Genomic DNA, 15,282 nt, shown 5'->3' on the forward strand with positions numbered 1-15,282 from the left:
TTTTCTGTGTCTAATTGAGAAGGAGAGGAATGCAAGCAGAGTCTCATTGTCATCTGCAAGATTCAGACAGACCTGTTTTCAAATCCTAACTCGTCCACTTCCTAACTGGGTGGTATTAGATCCTCTCAGCTGCAGATTTCCACAATAGAAAGTGCATATTGAAAAAAAAATCAAAGCAAATAAAATCTTACCAATGTTACTGTTGGAGGTGTGTGAATAGTCACCTGTTAAGCAGCACACCTCCATGAGGCAGGTGCAAGGTTAACTCATTCTGCAGATAAGCAAACTGAGACACAGAGGATGCACCTATCCAAGGTCACATCACTAGTGTTGGCAGAGCCAAGATTTAAAACCCCAGGTTGTCTGCTTCCTGTGTCCATATTCTTAATCTCTGAACTTAATTCTTCTATCAAGATGATAGAGAAAGAGCTTGGACTTAGTCCTCAAGAGTGCTAATTTCAGATCTGCTCCTTAATAGATGTGAATTTGGGGAGGTTATGTATCCTCTCTGGGCTCAGCAACTTCTTCATCTTATCAGGAGGTAAAACAAGAAGATAATTAAATGATAAATTAGAGCTTTAATGATACAAAAGAGCCTAGAATGATACAATATAGTGCTCGCCTTTTATGCTGTGACCTACAAAAGCAATGGGAAGTTATCCCAACTGAAAGAGAGGGAAGAAAGGTAGGAAGGAAAGGAGGGAGGGAAGGGAGTAGGGAGAGAGGGAGGACATACAGTTTAACACTATTTTCAAAGACATACTTCAAGGTAAGATGCTTACAAAAGGAAACACATAAGAAGCAGTATGTTGCCATGATCTTGGAGATGGGAATCAGACCATTGTGGCGGGGATAGGCATCCAGCCCCATGACTTCCACATTCTCACTGTTGAACTTAGACCTGCAGTTTCCCTAGTCTTAGTGTCCTGCCTATCCAGTAAGTAATACTGAAACCTTCCTCGCTGGCATGTAATGAGCATTACATTTGATTCTCTAAGATAAGCCTCAGGCATATGGGAGCTGCCCCAACACACTGGCCCCCTTTCCCCACAGGGGCCGAGTCTCTTGCTGTCTCCCACTGTGTCCAAGAAGTAGCTAGATGCCCAATTTTAGAAATTAATTTCCTGAAGTGGGGAGAAGGCATTCAGAATAAACACTTGGCGTGTTCATCCTTTTGCTTACCTGCTTACAGGTGCAACTGGTAAGGTAAACATTCCCTTCAACAGGGGTCTTCTTTCTGCTGCAATTAAAGGCGCCTAACTAATCCTTCTGCTTCCCACATGCTCTTGGAGCCAGCTATATTTTTAGCTTCTCTCTTTTATATGCTTCACTCTGAAGACATCTTATTATTCATTTCAAAACTTGACAACTCCTATCACTTTGTCCCCTCATTTCATTCTGATACACAAAGGAAGAACGATATATAACAGTCTCAAGCCAAGTTTGCTTCTGCTCAGTTGAGTCCAGAGCCAGGGTTTCTCCCGGCCAAGACTGCCCAGAGGTCCCCATTGGGTGTCTGCTGAGAGTCACAGGTTCTCCCTCCCAACCTCCCCCTCTGACTATGTTAGAGTGGCAATTGACGGCCATGTGTGGGTGCATTGAGGGTGCCACAGATGCTCCTCCACAGCCACAAGCCAGCGGCCACAGCATATTTCTGGCACAAGACTGAAAATTATGTGGGTGTGAGTGACAGAGCCAGGAAAAGCATCTCTAACGTCCTCATGTGCTCAGTAAACATTTGCTAAGTGTTGACTGTGCACCAGGCTATGTGCTAGGTGAGGGCACATATTTTGCATAAACAGAATTTCCATTGAAATAATATTATCTTACCGTGCTCCGGGCAGCAGGCTAAGATGGTGTGTGTGTTCGCTCGTCTAGTTCTCCTAACCACCCTCAGGTGGAGACGGCCATGCCCGTCACCCAGTGGAGCCAGCAAAGGCACAGAAAGGGTTTAAGTGCTTGGCCCAAAGTGTGAAAGGATTGCTCAGGTTCTGCCCTCTGGCTCCAGAGCCTGTGCTCTTAAACACTGTGCCACTCTTGCCCTTGTCTCTGGCCAGATGCTCCAATTCCCGGACCTAATAAATAAGACAGTGTGTATAATGCACTTAAGTCTCATGCTGTAGGTGTAAATTATTATCACCTGTACCTGCAGTGAACACAACTGGTCAAAGTGATGAAAACTGATTTTATTTGGGAACTATGGACAGTAGCCAAAAGAGCTGAGCTTCATTCTGATTGGCGGAGAGGTGACTGGACATTTTAATGGGAGTATGGGGGCAGGCATAGCCAGGATTTGTCCCGAAGCAGGGAAGTGAAAAATTACTAAAATCCTGAAGGGGATTGAACCATGTGAAAACCAACTGGATTTGCTAACTGGTGCTTTACCCAAGTTTAGGCTCCTGCCTTCCACAGACACTGGGAGACAGGTGTTGGCTGGAACAAATGAAGTTCTGTGAGCAGCCTTATCAGGCAGGCACTGTATCAGACTAGAGTCATGCTAGGGGCATGGCCTTGTGCTGTTAGAACCATGTTAGTGTATGTTTAAGTCTTTATTGGTTGAGGTTAAGGTCAAGTAGACAAGGGGGAGCAGAGGAGCCCAGCTGGAGTTTGGGGAAGGAAAGGCATTGCTAATGGTACTTTCTGATTTCCAGCTCTGATATGTGCCAGCTCCGCCATATGGACACACCACCGGTGTCCTTAGGTATGTTCATGAATGGACACCTAGAAGTTACAGGTGGTGTGCAGGTAGTTGGTCATTGCAAAGCAGAATATCGAGTGCTCTGAGCACAGGGACAGAAACAAGAGGCTCAGGGAATACAGTGGGGGGAGGGGTCAGATAACCCAGCAGGGAAATGAAACCCTGTCAGGTGCCCTGGGGCAGAGCTTCAGTCACCATCCCTGAAATCCCAATGAGATCCTCAAAATGGCATAACATGCATGATATGACATCACATTTTGGTCTTCACCTATCTCTGCTATAGATTACAATGAGAGGCAGGAAAGTCCTCATAGAAAGGCTGTACAAATGACCTCAGATGGACACCCCTGAACACCTAGCCCCAAATCCCCCAGACTAGATTTCCCCATAAAGTGACAAAAATCCTTATGCTGGGAGGCAGGAAGACATGCCCAGTCTCCAAGAACTACCAGGGCAGCCATTAAACAGAAGCATACCCTCCTCACCGTAACCACCCCCAGCACCACCGTTCAAGTTCTTCAGAAGACTGAACCTTTGTTACCGGAAAGTTTTGAATGAGGTCCTGTGGATCATGGGCTTGGGCTGGTGTAGGGTAAGGTAAAAGGTATCAGGCTTTTCTGCCCTCCCGCCATCAGGATAGATGAGGGAACCCTGTGATCCTGAATGCATGCCTGATGGCGGGCACCTGAAGTGGGTACACCTGCGCTAAGACTGTACTTTTAAGGGCGGTGTCACAGGGATGCCAGAAGAAGCCGAGAACAACGGAAGCCAGGAAGCCGAGAACAAACAGAAGCCGGGAGAGAAGCAGAGAAGGCTGGAGAGCCCACATAGAGTGAAGACTTGCTGGGGGCTGGGAGGCTGGCAGCACCCCTGCCTGCCATATGCCTGCTGAACCCCAATAAAAAACCTGCAAAACCATTGAGGACTCCGATTCCTCCTTTACCCGGTCTGCATGGGATCAGAAAACCTGCTCTGTGCCCTGTTCCTGCCCGTACAGCTGGGAAGCAGGGTCTGGAGGCAGGTCGGATCCATTTTCAGCTCTCAAATATTTTACAGGACTATCCCAAGACCAGAAAGTCTGTGGCTTTCACAGCCCAGGGCAGAAAGGTACCATCCCAAGGCCACCTGCAGCCTGGCCAGGGCCCTGGACCCTCCTCTCTTACGGGACCCAGGTGCACTTGTAACCGTCTGTTCACCATGAGCCACCTGCCCGACATTTCCGCTGTGCATCCCCTTGGTACCCATATTCTTGCAAGGAGTGGCTGCTCAACATACGTTCCTTCTTTAGCTGAGGAAGGACCCCTTTTGCAGCCCACTAAAAGGGTCAGCAACAGTTAAGAGCAACAGCAGAGCAGAGTAGAAAGAGCTGACAACTTGAACCACACCAGTTTTTTAACCTCACCTTCAAAACCCTGCACCCTGACCAACCTTTCCTGCCTTCTCCTACTTCTACTGCCTTCCTAGCATTTTATGATCTAATAATCCCAAACTGATGGCAGTTTCCCATCTATGACAGGCTATTTTATGTTTTATCACTTTGCATCTTTTTTTTTATCCCTCTGGATGGAAGATCTTGATCCCTACCACCCCCGTGCTCACACCTGCTCAAAGTAGTCATTCAGTTCTCCATGCCTAGCCTGTTTTAACCTTTATTGTGGCACCTGTCTAATATTCACTTATTCATTCAACGAATCATTCCTGAGCCCCCACTAAGTGTCAGACACTGTGCAAGGTGCTGGGGATGCAACGGGGAGACAGAAACTGACACAAGGCCTGCCTTCGTAGTCTCCATAGACTAATGGAGGAGACAGATATTAACCAGGTAATCATGCACACGAAGGGATAATTACAGACTGTGCTGTGTGTTAGGAGGAAAGGGAATGGGTTTCTTTGAAAACATTAAACAATGGAACCTGACTCCTTGTCTCCCCTAGAGACTGGGCTTCTCAAGGGCAAGGATCTTGCCAGCTCTAGTGTCATCCTCTGGATCAAGGGGAAGAGGCACGGTGGCCAGAATGCAGTCATGGGGGCAAGTCAGCGTTGGGCCAGAGGCTCAGGGGACTGCATGCAGGAAACACAGAGTGATTAAACCAGGCCTCCCTGGTCTCCCTCATGTGTGGTTGTCTCTGAATCTGCACAGAGATAGAAATGCATGCCAGGAGGGAGGGAATGAAGGGATAAGTGAGCAGAGAGCTGGGCAGAATCTGACCATCACTGCCCTTAAGGAGACAACCTGCCAGAGTAAAATGGGCATGGATTTTGCCATTACACCAACTTTAGGCACCAGCTCTGAAGTTCAACATGCATTGCACACTGATTGGGCAAGTTGCCTAAGCCTCCTGCACCTCAGTCTTCTCATGTCCAACCAGAAAATGAAAGAGCCAAGGGTTAGAATATCTAAGTTCATGTCATTGCCGCCCTCTGACTCCCTAAGGTGAGTTGAAGGAGGTGGTCCAGGAATGGCGTTTAGTGCATTTGCAACAAGGCAACTTTGTGCTAATTTCTTTCACTGACAGTTCATTTTCCAAGGCAACAGCCTTACAAATCATGGGGCCAATTAGTGTAAGGAAAACAATTGATCCTGGTCCGCAGAGTGCTCGGCCCACCACCTCAGTGGTTTGGCAGTGTATGTGGGGAAATGCTGCACAGCACTAAATGGGAAATAATTGGCTAGACACAGCTATAAATTGCATGGCTCTACACTACACTCAGCATCTGATTTAAGTAGTAAAGTCTGACAGTAATAGGAAAACTAAAGGGTGTGCTATTCTGCATTGAAAAGTGGAGCAAAGCCGGCAGGGACCAGTCCTGACCCCTCATTTTACAGATGGGAAAATTAAGGCTCATTGAGAGAGTAGAGCTGGAACTAGATACCTAAGATTTAGTTGATTTTTCACTATGGTCTCTTAGGGAAACCTTAAGGTGAAGGGACCTGCAGATCAAAGCAAGCTGATAACTGTATTCCCTTGCTGGAGCTGCCATAACCACAAGTGAGTGGCATCAATAACAGGATTGTACCATGTCTTAGATCTGTTGTCCATGAGAGAGGAGCTCTCCCGAGCCTCACTCCTGGTTTCAGGTGGTTTGCTCGCAATCGCTGATATTCCTTGGCTTTTCGACACATTGCCCAGCCTGTGACTAACTGTCCACAACGGTCCTTCCTGTGTGTGGGTCTGTATCCCACTTCCCCTTTTCACATGAACACCTGTCCTATTGCATGAGTGGCCCGCCCTCTTCTAGTGTGACTTGCTTTTTTTTTAAAGAAAGATTTATTTTATGCAAGAACCGGGGTTCAGTCCAGATGCGTGGGAGGGTGCGAGGATTCACCGGAGACAGAGCAGGGAACAGAACAGGCAGATTGACTGAAATACACTGCTGAGGGGAGCAGCAGGTGAGACAAGAGAGGTCTGCTCACCATGTGGGTTGCTCCGAGGCCAGCGGGGATCAAACCGGCACTGCAGAGGCTGCGAACAGCTTCACAGCACTGCACTCAACTGCCTGAGCCACCAGGGAAGCCCTTGGCTTTTTTTCAAAGATTTATTTATTTATGCATACAAGAGCTGGGGTACAGGCAGGCAGAGATGTGGGGGTTGAGAGGATTCACCAAACACAGAGTGGGGAACAGAACAGGCAGATTGACCGGAACACACTGCTGAGGGGAGCAGCAGGCAAGCCAAGAGAGGTCTGCTGAGCCATGTGGGTTGCTCCCTGGCCAGCCGGGGGATCGAATTCATGCTGCAGAGGCTGCAGAAGCCTCATAGGTTGTGTCTTAACCCCTTGCACCACCAGGGAGGCCCTAGTGTGACTGGCTTTTAACCATTTCCATCTAGAAGGACACAATTTCCCAATAGGGTCATATTCTGAAGCCCAAAAGTTTACGACTTCAACCCATAAATCTTGAAAGGGCACAATTCAACATACAACAACAATTTAGAAAACAGAATCTTTGATCTGGAGCAGAACTGCCATTTATTAAGCATCTCTAGGTGTCAGATAGGATGTAGGAATTTTAGCAGCTTGGTCTCATTTGGTTCTCATCCCAGTCTAAAAAAGTTATAGAGGAGAGAGAGCACTGAGGTTCAGAAAAGGTGGGTAATTTGTCCAGGGGGCACAGGGAGTAGAGATAGATCAGGATTCCAGATGCTGATCTGTGATAATCTAAGGTCATGTATTTCCTCAGCACCCATGTGTCCTAGTAAAATGGATCTTTGATGCCCGACTTGCCACCACTCCCCACTATCCACCTAAGCTTAGAAACAAAGGCATCAGGATCTAGAGTCCTTGCTTCTCATTTCAAACAGTGTTCTTCACACTGGCTGCATTTTAGTCAATTCTCTCTTCTCTGAGTTTCTATCCTACTTGCAAGTCTTCTGTGTGACCAAAGCAGAAGTTAATTTCAGACTGGTTACAACACAAAAAGTAATTTCCCATTACATATAATGACCTCGTTTCTGCAGTGACTTGTGGCAAAACACGCTGTTTCATTTCCGTTCATCCACACTTATTTACCTACTTGCTACAGTAATTTTAGACCATAAGCTAAAATGTTGAAATCATTGGTTACATCACCAAACACCTACAATGGTTATTAGGATTCTTCATGCAGAAAGAAACAGAAATAAAAACAAGAGATTTTAGGAGAGTGAAAACATAGGCAGTTAATGTACATTCAAAACTGTATTCAAGAGCACAGAAGCTGCCTGGGGTCTGGAGCCAACCGGACCTGGCAGCAATTTAGGGCTCCCCCTTAATCAATAGTGGTTCCTGGGTTGAACTACTGAGTCCTGCTGAGTGTCAGTTACTGCAACAGTAAAGTAGGGGAAGTTGTTTGTAAGGCTGTGGGGCGAGCAATGTAAGAAAGGGTTACGGATGTGTAGAGTGCCTGGTGTGATTGCTAGTGCCCTTTGTGCAATACTTTGAATATAAGATGTGAATCCTTATGCATGTTGGAGAACCTTCCAAGTTTGAGATTTATTTCCTCAGATTTTAGAAGTGTAAGTTGTTTCCATATATATTCTACTTAAACTTTTAAAAACTTGTTTGAAAATAAAAAGATTTGGGCCGATGTGTATGCTGACCTGAGGAATGCAAGAAGGGACAAAGGAAACTGGCAGCTGTAGCTCTAAGTACTCCTCAGCATCTGTGTCTTCTTAAAAGTTCCCACATTTTAACCCACTGAGATGAACTTGGTGAAGGCCTTTTGTCTGCAGCCTACATGGAATTAAGTTGGTGAGGTGTTTAGTGCCTTGCTTTTTCCTATTCTTACAGGGAGAGGGACTAGGAGGTGGAGAGACAAGACTGCAGAGAGTTAATTTTTTTTTTCCTCCAGTATTTTACCATGAAAATGTTGAAACAAAATTCCAAAGAATAATTCTAAAACTTAACCTTGTCACATTTGCTATTTCTTACTCTCTTTGTCTCTAGATAAAGAGATCGATAAATGAACAGATAGCTTAGATAATAAATAGCAACAGTAGGTATGTTTATGGCTACTGGGATTTCATTGCTTCTAGACCTTTACTGCAGACGGTGCTAGAATATAGTTTTGAAATCATGAGTTCATACTGATCACTTGCAATTCAAATGTAAAATTACAGGATATATTTTTCATTTGTAGCTCATTTTTCTCTCACTGAAAATCTTTCCTTCTAATAACAGTGTATTTATATATTTGCTTTATCCTAATATATACACAGAGCAGTTTCAAAATTGCAATTCCAGTATTAATGACTGCTAACAATAAGCCAGGCATATACTTGAATGCCAGTGAGTCTTGCTGAAAGCCCCGCTCAGTATTTCAGTAAGTAACTTCTTTCAAAGGATGTTTGCTCCTATCTAAGATAGGAAGAATGATGATCCCTATATTGTACAGAAATCTGTGGTTGCAAGTAATAGCAAACTGCCCTCAGACAGACATGAGCAACAAAATAAATCCACTGGTTGGGATAACTGAAAACTATGTGATCACATGTCCCAGGGTGGCTGGGTTCAGGTTCTTAGAGGAGATCAGAATTTGGTCTCACTCAGTTCTCTCTTCCCTGGTCACTTGGCTCTCAGAAGACTTGCTTGTTCCTTGCCCTTTGTCCACACCACACCATTATCCTTTTACCCCAAGAAAGTCCTCACCTGAGAGAACCATGCTTGGTGATCAAACACTTATCACACTCAGACTGAGACTCTCAAATTCTGTTGCCTGGGAAAGATCCAAAGTATTTAGAACCTATAATATATCAAAGACACTGCTAGATGCTTTAAGTGGCCCTCCTCACATCCCTATAGGCATCATTCCCATTTTACAGAGAAGAAACTGAGGCCCAGTGTGATCAGGTGACTTTCCCATGACCTCAAAGTTAAAATCCAGATCCTTCCATCATGCTCCATGCCTTTTGGAAATGGGGATCAAACAACACAGTAAACAAATTACTTGAGTATTTAGCAAAGAAAGGACACACACACACCCATCCACCCACCCACCCATCCACCCACTCCCCCTTCTGAGAGCCTGGTCTCTGTCTTACTCATCTCCATATTTCCAGGGCCCAATTTACCCTGTTACTGAAGGACTTTAGGAATGACTGTGACTGAAAGCGACAGCAGCTAGTCCAACCCACCACTCACTGTGATGGTGCTGGAGACACGTCTGGGTCAGGTGACAGGGGACTTTGCTCAGACCCCAGTGTCAGGAAACCAGTACTTACACCAAAGGTAGTTTCCACTTTAACGTGGTGTTCACTTCTGAGCCGAATCTACTGTGTTGTCGCTTAGACAGTTGCTAATTGATTAAGCACACCTGGCTCCACTTTCCCTCCTAGACAAATTTAAGCCCAAATCTTAGGTCTAGAATGCTCTCAGCTAGTTATCTAGTTCATCACCCTATTTTTAGGTGATTTTACTCACATCTTTCCAGAACTGTGTTTTTACAACATATGTTTAGAGGGCTACTAGGAAGAAGCCGGGTTGTTGTGTTTTGTTTTTTTTTTTTAATAGTTGTTGTCTTGTTATAAAATTTAAAAAGGAGTTAAGCACGTGTCTAGAGTAGAAAAAGACATGAATATTTGCCAAGTCCAACCTCCTCATTTAACAGCCAAGGGAACAAAATCTTAGGGAAAGAGCCATAGAGCCAGTGGGGCTGGCTTCCAGACATTTAAACACATATATGGATATGCATAATTTTAAAAAATGGGATCATATTAAACACACTATTTGTAATAAGCTTTTTTTCCAATTCTGCAAGATGTTGTGAATATATTTCCATAGCAAAAATTACATATGTTCCCAAGATGATTTTCAGTTACTGCGCATCATTTCATCTTATAGCTAAGTGCGGTTTTTTCAACCAATCAGTTAACGTGCTATATTTTAACTATGTTAAGAGCATTGCAGGGAGTATTTTATATCCAAGTCTTTGTCCACATCTTATATTATTAATAGTTCTTTGAATCCCTATAAGAGGAATCATAGGGTCAAAGCTCACACATGTCTTTAAGACTTTGAAACATATAGTCAGTCTGCCAGAAAAGTCCCATAAATAACAAATATAGAGGCCAGGACTTGCACAGCCCTTATGATGAACCTTTTGCTGCACTTAGCACTTTATGTGGACAACTCTTTAATCCTCCTAACAGAACAATGGGAAAGGTATACTATTAGCATCCCCAGTTTATACATAGAAAACCAGTAATGCGGGAAAGTCTCTGTTTCCCCACACCTTTGTCCACACTGGATATTATCTTTTTTTTTTTTTTTTTTTTTTGGCCATTCTGGTGGGGAAAAATAGTATCTTATTTCTAACTAATATATATTTTTTAAAGATTTATTTATTTTTATACAAGACCTGGGGTATAGACCAGAGGCGCAGGAGGATGAGAGGATTCACCAGAGACAGAGCAGGGAGCAGAACAGGCAGACGACCGAAATACACTGCTGAGGGGAGCAGCGGGCGTGACAGGAGAGGTCTGCTGTGCCATGTGGGAATCTCCCTGGCCGGCCGGGAATCAGATGTGAGCTGCAGAGACTGCGGACATCTTCACAGCGCTGCGCTCAACCTGCTGCGCCACCGGGAAGGCCCTCTGGCTAGTATATTTTATAGGAATTAATTCATTAGTTCAAATAAACTTTTGGTTTCTATATCACTCTTTGTATTATATAAAAGAAGGAAAAATATGACTCAGAAAGTTGTAGTGACATGTCCAAAGCTGCATAGCTGATAAATGATGAGGCTTAGATTTGAACTGGGTTCTCTCTGACTCCTTATCTTTCTTCCACTATCCTCCATAATCACATTGCCTCTTCAGCTAAACACGAGGATGTTTGGACATTTTGTCTCATCCTTGAGTCAAACCTTCTAGAAAATATCAAGATGAGAACTCAGGAAAGAATGTACTCTGACCTGCTCCACTTTATATTTGATGATGGGGTGTCTGGGGACTGGGACAGAGGTTGCCTCCCAGCCTTGCTGGCACTGTGATGCAGCAAACGCATCCAAAAATATGTTAGAAAGAGAAAGGCCTTTATAATGAGCCTGGGCCTCCCTTTGTCTTGTGAGGTTTTAACTACTGTAATTGCTTGTAGTGTGAAATAGTGTATTTTTCATGTATCTATTTTTATTCTGTGTCTATCTGCTTATCTGCTTTTTTTGTTTTGTTTTATTTTTTTTTTCTTAAGTCGCTTGAATACTGGTGGGTATTTTTCCTGTGAATAGTATTGCCTTGGGAAAGCACACACCCTCACACACACATACACACACAGTATAATAATATGACAGCAAAATAGGGTAGAATTTATTCTTTAAAAAAAAAGCTAATGGTAAAGTCTGCAGCAAATGACTTTCTAATCCATACTGTATTTAATTGGCTGTATTGAACCATACTACAAATTAAGTCTTCTCTGTAATTTATTCTGTCAAATGGTAACCCTCCAAACTATTTGATACTTCATTTACATTGGTAAATGGCTCATGGAAATGCAAGGCAAAAAGATTTAATGATGATCAGATAAGAAACCCTGTGTTCACAGAATGAATCCAATGTGAAATGTAGTGAATTAACTTGATTCAATCATTGAGCATTTATTGAGCAACTACCTAGCACAGATAGGAGTCATTCGGAGAGTTTAGTCATCCCTCTTTAATTCCTCAAGTAATTTTTATCACTTATTGTTCAAAAGGAACAGGGGTAAGACTGAGGAGAGCCAGGTATGGATCTTTCTCTCAAGGAGCTAACATTCCAGAGTGGGGAGGACACACATGTGTAACTGGTACCCAAGCGCCTGTTCTCAGGCCCTAGAAGCTTTTGCGTGCCCAGTTCTTTCTGCCTACACTGTCCTTTCCCTCTGACTTTCTAGGGCCTTCCCCACTGCCCTTTGAGACTCAGTTCAAAGTCACTGCCTTTCCCAAATCTTCCCTAATGTCCTTCTCCATTCCTACTCTGAGCCTATGTTACACTCTATGCATATGTGAAATTGACTCTAAACCTTGTCCTATTATATTTTGTGGTTAGTTTCTTTGCCTGTATTTTATGAGATGGCAGGTCCTGAGGAATGGGCTACATTTTAGTCATCTGGATAGATACATGAGACAGGCACTCAATAACTACATGTATTGTTACTTATTGAGTGAAGTTTTAAACAGAACTAAGTGCAAAGCACCCTAGATGGGTGAGCATGGAGAGCCACCAGCAGGGAGTATTAGTAAGGGAAATGGAGAAGTCAGGGGAGTTTCACTGGGTGAGCATGATGATGTTGGAGCAAAGGTATGAGTGATGGTGGAGTTGATGAAACATAGATCATGGGACGAAGTAGCAGCAGAGAAAATGAGCAATGGCACAGAGATGGAAAATGCAGGATCCACATGGGGAAGGCTGCAGATTGTATATAGCCTAGAGTATCTGAAGTTCACCTATGGAAGGAAGATCAGACTGGATGGAAGGGGCTGATACCCGGATTCTCCTTGAAATTCTTCAATGACAACTTTCATCCGCAGTGTAAAAAAGAATGGAGTTGGGAGTTCAGAATGGGAGTTAGGAAGAGAAAAAGGGAGTTTTAATATAGAGAGTAAGATTTTTCCAAGTCAAAAACTGTTTTCCAAAGGAAATATCGATGTAGGGCAACCCGAATCACCTTTCCTTCAGCCTCTCTCCCCCCATCCTTCCCAGTATTCTTTGCCACCTCCAGGTACCTGCCAGCATCCAGAACAGCTCATGTCTGCCTTGGTGCTAAGTTCTGTCCTCTTGTCTTCTTCATCCCAGCTTGTCAAGGGGTCTTGGTTTTGTTGCTGGAATCAGGAGCCAGGTGTCTAAGGAAATGAGTCCTTGATTCTACATGATCTTGTTTCTTCTTTTCAATGTTTTGTCATACTGAGTAGGGAGAATGAAGTCGGGATTAAGTGTTGGTTCTGCCAGAGCTCTCTGACCCTCATCAACCCTTTCAGGAATGAACTCAGGGTTGAACTACAGGATGTTTAAGATTCTTCTGGCTCTTACTATCTTTGCTTGTGCTGGTAAAATCTTGTGGAAGACCTGGAACAATTTTGAGGCTCATGAACTATTTTCAAGATCCTCTGACTTACTAAGATGAATATGATAACAGAACAGTGGGATTAGCAGGATCCTAATGTATTTGTATCTCCAACTCTCTGTGTTGTGTGTGCAAGGTTAAGGTTGGACAGAATGGAGGCATGTCCCCTTACTGATGCTTAGTTTCCAAATGAATTAAGCCCCTCTCAGCAATGCTTTTTAAAACATGTCATAAAATTAACTGTGGGAAAAGATAATGTTATAAATATCTTTAAACACTTCACGCGCGCACACACAGCTACACTTTGTGAGGCAATATTAGGTATCATCAGGCGTTAAAAATGTTTTGATTTTAAAAGACTTAATGAGGATTCCAGGATAAATTAAAACATCTCCATCTGCTGTCTTGCATAGTTGGTGATATTTTACCATTGCACAATCATCTCCAAATCTAATTCCACCAGGAAGACTTCTAATCGCAGTTTAATTTCCCAGCAATATTCCACTCGGCAATCAATAAGGTGATGTCGTCAAACTTGGATTTAATAGGAGACGTGGATAACATTTTCCACGTTATGCAGAGAGAAATACTTTTGGGGAAGAGCAAAGGAGAATGTCTTTGTCTTCCACCTTCCCCAGCTGCACAGCATCTAGCTCACAAAAGCCTATAAATCAATCCCCCCATGTTGTGTGAATATAACTCTCATCAATTTTACATCATTAACACCACAAAAATGCTACTGCTCTTTGAGCAGTTTTCCTCTGTTAGCTAAATTTGTCCCCTTAATAAAATAAGTGGATCCTGATTATTTTACTAACAGATGCTTCATTCCTCACCATCTTGGTGTCGACCTACTAGAATGATGTACAGTTGTCTTCTGGCCGCTTGAGAGGGTAGGATGGCTGGGCAGTGACAGCATGATGTCCAGTTGGCAGTGGGCAACCAGGAAAGGGCAGGAAGCACAATTAGCAGCTTGGGTAGCAAAGTATTAGACTCTGGGAAATTAATATGAGCCACTAATTTCCACTGCAGAAATAATTTATAAGGTCAAAATCCAGACGAAGTGTTGAAGGTGTGGGCCAGTACTCCAGAACTAAGGTGATGACCAGGAGCACCAGATGTTGCTGCCCTCGGAGGCTGGCTGTGTACTGTGAGGTCCTGATGGCTAAAGAATCTGGGGATATGGGACAGGACCTTAGAGAATACCTCCTCCACTGTTTGCCAGCATTTTCATAAGTATGATCCCCTGTGTGACATTTCTCCCTCTTTCCTTGGACTTGTTAATGGGAAAAGTTTCTGTCCACCAAAAATAAAATAAAATAAAATAAAATAAAATAAAATGCATTTGTAATCATTCACCTTCTATTTGGAATATTTGAACCTATAACTCATAAGGGTATAACAATAACTTGGTACAATTTCAGTCAAAGTTGGTGTTTTCTATTACATGCTCAATGAAATAGGTCATCTCTTTAGGGAATAATTATAAATTTCTGTTTAGCTTTTTGAAATGTTGGAAATTGCTAAAGACCTCTTTTTACTACCTTTAACAGCACTAGTAGAGCCAGCTTGGGATTAGAAACCATTGATCAGGTGCAAACATCTCACTTGATATAGGAATAAACTGATGTCCTGAGAGATACAGTGAGTGCCTTGTGTTCACATCCTGACTAAAATTTAAGCCTCTTAACACTCAGTTTAATGAGAACACCCTTTATAAGAACTTTAAGCATCTCCTATAATTCTCAAGTATTAATATGCTTTTACAGAGTACTGTTATATGAAGGTCACATTACATACATACAGAAAAATGACCCTCACCTAACAAAATGTTTATTTGTTGAAGCTGAGATAATATAAAACCAGTCAATTCAACAGATTTTTGAAATTATTGATCAGCGATCCCAGTTTACTTTAATTCAATGAACTATGGACCAGGCACAGTGGCAGGGACTAGGATGACAGAGATGAGGACCACAGAGCTTGGTGGAGAAGACAGGCAAGAAGCCTCAGAGAAGGGAGGTCTGTGAAAGCAGAAAGCTGTGGGTGGGGAATCCATCAAGTGTTTCAGC

At 43.4% G+C, this 15,282-nt stretch overlaps 1 protein-coding gene across 5 annotated transcripts in view; it reads left to right on the plus strand.

The window, feature by feature from the left end:
• Positions 1–15,282, plus strand: part of DAB1 (DAB adaptor protein 1) — a 1,108,601-nt gene that overhangs the window by 1,026,271 nt on the left and 67,048 nt on the right. The gene's annotated exons all lie outside the window — the stretch shown is intronic.

Source organism: Talpa occidentalis, unplaced genomic scaffold (genome assembly GCF_014898055.3).
Source record: "Talpa occidentalis isolate TD23 unplaced genomic scaffold, MPIMG_talOcc4v2.1 talOcc4.9, whole genome shotgun sequence".
Classification (NCBI taxonomy): Eukaryota; Metazoa; Chordata; class Mammalia; order Eulipotyphla; family Talpidae; genus Talpa; species Talpa occidentalis.